Here is a 5,820-nt window from a genome sequence, read left to right on the forward strand (position 1 = left end):
ATTTTTCCAAAGTTCCTAGACTAAAATTTCTCTTTTTCCCAAAGTTTCTCTTTATTTTGTAGATGGCATACTTTGCTCCTAAGAAATTTCATGATACTTATTCCATGCTTTTTTTCTAATTATTATTAAGAAGCTTCATTATTCATTAACACTATAATGCTATAAATATTTATAATATTTTTATTGATCAAAGTAAATCTCTGACTGTTAAACTTGTGATGTCTCCCTTTCATTCTCATTCTTTTATAATTCTTTCATACTTTTCTAATTGTTTAAAACTAATCACCTCATGTTACCATCATCATATGACGACCAAAGAACTTTTCTCTTTTTTTTAGTATAATTATCTCTCCTGCACGCAACTGCCTGTCTCATTCTTCATTTTGAATAACAATTCTTGTGTGATAATGGGGGGAACGTTGTGTTGTTGTTGTCCGGGGTGTTGTTGTGCTAAATCCGATTGTTGTGGCTCAGGCAGTTCTGCTTCAACCTGTTGCGATATTCTCAAGGCCATTATCTTTCCTCCCTCCAATTTCGAAATTAGTGTAAGAATTTTTATACTTTTTTCTACACTAACAACATCATCTCATGGATTTACTTAATTCCACAGAACTCATACACAAAAATTTGTTGTGGGAATGTTTTGCAGAGCTCTCAGTTCTGGATATGCTTGCTTCTCACAGCACTTGGGTATTTGCCAGGGAACATATATTCCATATATTACGTAATATATCCAGAGAAATGATCTTAATCTTAAGAGCATGATTGTGCTTGTTAATGTTGGATGTATGATTAATGTTGTGGACTGAATAATTTAATAATCACATGTTGTTAACGTGTGAATGATTTGTGAGTTATGTTCCAACCTAGCTGTTTGTTGTCAACATTAATGGCAGTTGATTGCCATTCATTTGCAGTTTGCTGTCAAATGCAATATCTATTTTGTAATTGTGTTGATGAATATTTAAACAGTGAGTGTTTTATTTGCTGTACCAAATTCTAATTGTATAATCCTTGTTTCTTTCACTGGGGTTTGGTGTTCTGCATGTATTTCAAAGATTGTTCAGATTGGTAGGCTTTTAGCCATTACTGTGATGATCAGTTTACCAAATCCCATCTCATTATTCTTCAATGTGGTCTTAGTGATTTACTTTGTTTCAAATGATTTTAGTAAAGTTTGGTTCCTCAGAGTGGTCTCACTAATTTACTTTTTCCAAAAACGTTTTGGTAAAGTTCCTCAGCTTCTGGTCTTAATAATTTATATTTGGTCTTAAGAACCTGAGGAACTTTAAATAAACAAAAAGAAGGTTCTGGAGCTCCCAGCTCCACCTACTTTTCACTGCACAGCTCTTTGTAAGTGATTTCCTACCTTGTGTTTTCCAGTGCTCTCTAAATCTAATGATAGTAATTTAGACCTGTAATGTTTTGTATTCTAAAATCAATTTGATTTGGCTACAAACTGGGTCTGTGTTTTCCAGTACTCATTGAATGCACTAACAAATTTTGCAGCAAAATAAGAGACTTGTAATCATAAATTGGATATTTGTTTTAAGCTGTGTTATTATCCTAAGGTACATTTTAATACAGAATATTTCAAAATTCCAAAATAGAAATAAAAACAATAAAAAAACGATAACCTGGTTCAAGAACTACTCCAGTTATTGTATGTCAGTTATTGCTACATTTTTTTAAGGCTGGTTTCTCATTTTGCGACATTAGAACTCCTTTAAAAGATTTTTAGCTTGAAGACATGGAAAGGGAAGTTGAAGACCTCTTTTACAAGGTTTTTAGCTTGAACCCATGTGCTTATATAATTTATTGTTTAAACTGTTTTAATTTGAATCTATCTTTTGCACTGTACTAGTGTAGATTTGTTATAATGGCCATGTTTTCCTACTGGGATTTACAATAATAATACAAAAAATGTCTATGTCCTGCTTTCATTCAGGTCCCACTACAATATTATTTTCTTATTTTGTTTCTAATGCATGATGCACTTTGCATTTCCAATGATAATGTGGTTCATTATGATAAGGAATGCTTTAAGTTTGAGACAATTCAATGAGTTTTCTTATTCGTTTGCTACAATCTATCTGTGTTTATGTTTTGTTTACATTTGATAATGAACTGACAATGTTGTAAAACTGTCAGTTCCTCACCTGTTCTTTTTGTACATCTGATCTTCAACTGACAATATGTTTGGTTACAGTTGTATGTTGATTTCATGATGCGATAATGGAATTACTGTGGCAAATCTCAAAGCTATTGTGCTTGCCCTATAACTTGTCCTTGTGAACTTGCATTTATTCTTCAATCTCAGACAAAATGCTTGACAAAATTGTCAAACCTTTAATAGACATTATAGAATTTGCAGATACATTTTGAATAGATTTTTTAATGTAAAAATATGTAATGTTACATATAATTGGAAAGTAGATATATTTTAATAGTTTTTATATGAAAATATTTATGATTTTCAATGTATTTATATTTTTATCATTTAAAATTTTAAAATAATATAATGATAGTGATAATATCTCTTCAATATAATTCTTCAGTTTATCAAAAAAGTGAATGGCTACTTAATAAAATGTAAAGATTGAGTAATTTGAGAAATTGTAAAGCTTGAAACCATATGTTCCTAATCCCTTTTCAAACCATCTAACATGTCAAGTTATCATGAATTCTCAATCAGGAATCAACTAATACAATCTAGTTCACTTCCTTAAGTATAACCATACATCCTACAAGCTACTCATTCCTATCCATATTCTAAAGATATCTATGAACCAAGAATAACATCATTTCCAATAAGAACATTCATTTAATGCCAACACACACATCACTCAATCATTTGGTCCCTTCCAATCTAGAATTACATTCATAATGAATATCCAATTACAACATAGTCATTTACAATGATTTTAACAATCATATTCAATTACAATAAATCATGATCTCAATCCACTACAAATCCTATTACATATGATTACAAGACACTATTACATATTCTTCCTTTGCAATTATGCCTTCCTCATGATAAAAGATACATAATCTCAATTCCAATACATAGAATATACTCCAAAAATCCATCTACATGAAGAGAAGATATGAATCCACATCCATGTACAAGAGTGTTAGAATATTTAATCTTTACTTAGCTTAGGTTTATTTTTATTTAGTTTAGGATATTCCTTTGGAATTCCTACATGTAATTTGTCCTCTAGTACATGTGTGAGGACAAGTCATTTCTTTTATTTTCCTTTATTAAGGAATATTAGATTTCCTCCATAAGAGGATGTGGACACATGGCACACACATTTTATGAATGGTGGCATTCATAGATTTGGGAGTTACTTTGTAACTCCTCTCCTCATCTCTATTTAAGAGATGTCTCCTCTCTCATTTCTTCTTAATGACAATATTGTAAAGAGCTTCTTGCTCTCTCTCTCTCTCTCTCATTTTTAGGCATTGCCTCATTCATAATATCACAAGGGGTTTTTCTTTGCTTTTCCCCTTTCAAAAGTTCTTGTGCCTCCTTCTTCACATTTGGGTGATGCTCCAAGGTTATTGCTTTTCTCTTGGTAACAATTACTTCATCATAAACTTTCTTGGATTAATTTTCCTTTCCTTGCTCTTTTATTTCCTTTCATGGTATCAGAGCAGGTTTCTAATCCTTGTTTTAAGTTGACATTGATGAAGGTTACCATTCTGTGGAGTTCACCTTGTTGGAGGCATTCTTGAGAGGAGAAGAAGTTCTTTTTCTAATATTTTCTATTGTGCAGGTTTTGGTTTCAGATTTTTAACTTTTTTTTCAAACTTGTTAACAAGTTTGCCTGCAGGTTTAATCTCCTATTCTAGTTAGTTTTTATTAAAAAAAGGGCTTTGGAAGGCTTGCCGCCAAAGTTCCTTCTTTCTAGTTTAAATTTGTGTCTTTGGAAGGCTTGCCGCCAAAGTTTCTATTTTTTTTAGTGTGTATAGTTTGGAAGGTTTACCGCCAAACTCAGTCTCCTTAATCTATTTGGTCAGCTTGCCGCCAAAACTAATTTATTATTAAATTTCATTTTTGATTCACTTGCAGATTTTCACTTTTTTTCTTGCTTACAACTATTCTGATTCAATTTGTTTGAATCTGCCATTCAGTCCTAACATTTTTATTTGCAGGTGTTATTGATAAATAAAAAGGATAATCTTTATTTAAACTTAAATTTGTTGAGGATTAAACTCAAACTTAAATTTGTTCTTCTTGTATGATTGTATCTGTTTTGTTTTTCAGTCATTGGACTGTGACTCTATTACCCAATAGATAGGCACTGGTCTGAGACCATTCACCAATCTCAAACGTTTGAAACAAAACATAAACCAGAAGTATAGGAGTAAGAGAAGTTTTTGTTTTCAGGACCTCATATTATAGCCGCGAATTTATCTTCAAGAGAGCTATTTAAATGATCTCATGAGAGCCAAATAAGCTTTTTGAAGGTCATAAGTTTTTCTTTGAGGTAACTTTATTCGTCTTCACTGTTGAAGGTATAGATTGTTTTATATTTATTTATTTGCAAGTTTTTCCACATTAGAAGTTCAATAGCTGAACATTGATTCTGCAATAGACTGAACTGCATCCGTTAAATTTAAAAGTAGTTACTTTTACTCTCATCTTTCAATCTGAGCCCGTACGACTCTACTAGGGATCGAACCCAGAATCTTTGCTTTCGTAGACCAACAGCTTAGAACACTTGGCCATCCTGACAGCACTTACAGATTTATTCTTGAACTTCCTCAGAAAAAACAAAGCAGAATAAAACGTGAGAACAGAAATAAAACGAAGCAGAATATATTTAGCCTTATCAGTAGATTTCAAACGAGCAGAAAAAAATGTGAGAACAGAATTAAACCCCTGAAAACAGTTTTTTAATGAAAAAAAGAGTCGAATAGAGACATTACATAGTAAATTACTTCGCTCTTTTACGGACATAATTATCACTTACAGATTTATCTTTAAATCTGTACCAAGGAAGATTGCCTTGACAGGATTTCGTTTTAGCAATACCTCTAGACCTGACTTAAAGTCGAGCCGAATTATTTCCATCTGCAAGTTATAGGTTTCTGCAATCCCATGTGAAAGAACAAAATATCAATCGCACCCTGCACTTTGCCCTTCACCCGCAAAATATCTTCTGCTTTCTGGATGACACCTTTCATACCCCTAGAAGGATCTGTGAGGACCAATTCAACTCCAAAAGCTCGCAGTAAGATCCTTCACTCTATACTCATAGAAGGTGGCATTGTGATGATAAACGTTAGATTCTCCAGTTTCACCTGTTGAGCTTGCAGTAACGTCACCTGTGCAAAGAATCATTATTTATCAGATCATCGTGGTTCAGTCCCTGTAACAACTGCAGAAGTCTGTTTCCCTATCTCACTCCTTTGCTATAAATTACCTCTGTACCCTGCTCCAAATGTCTTGGTAATTTCTGCACTATTGTGTAACGTTTCTGCAGGTTCATTTAACTTATTTGCAGTCTAAGTTTATAACCTTTTTTTTTAATATTCATATTCTTTATTGTAATTTCTGCACTATTGTGTAACTTATTGTAATTTAATATTCATATTCATATTCTTTATTGTAATTTTCTGATAACTTATACGTTTCCTGCTCTATATAAGTTTATATTTTGTTTTCAGTGTTAATATATATATCTTTTATAAAAAGTTTTTAATATAAAATTGTTTTATTATTAATATTTAAAGTTTTTTAATATAAAGTTTTTTAGGATTTGAAAATAATATTTTTTGTTAAATAGTTTTTTTAAATTGTTATTT

The 5,820-nt window shown here is 31.6% G+C and overlaps 1 long non-coding RNA gene across 1 annotated transcript; it reads left to right on the top strand.

The window, feature by feature from the left end:
* Positions 1 to 275: 275 nt before the first annotated feature.
* Positions 276 to 853, top strand: LOC131075623 (uncharacterized). The gene is made up of 2 exons (XR_009113239.2): positions 276 to 545; positions 650 to 853. It is a non-coding gene; the product is annotated as an uncharacterized LOC131075623 (long non-coding RNA).
* The last annotated feature ends 4,967 nt before the right edge of the window (positions 854 to 5,820 follow it).

This window comes from Cryptomeria japonica, chromosome 8, assembly GCF_030272615.1.
Source record: "Cryptomeria japonica chromosome 8, Sugi_1.0, whole genome shotgun sequence".
Classification (NCBI taxonomy): domain Eukaryota; kingdom Viridiplantae; phylum Streptophyta; class Pinopsida; order Cupressales; family Cupressaceae; genus Cryptomeria; species Cryptomeria japonica.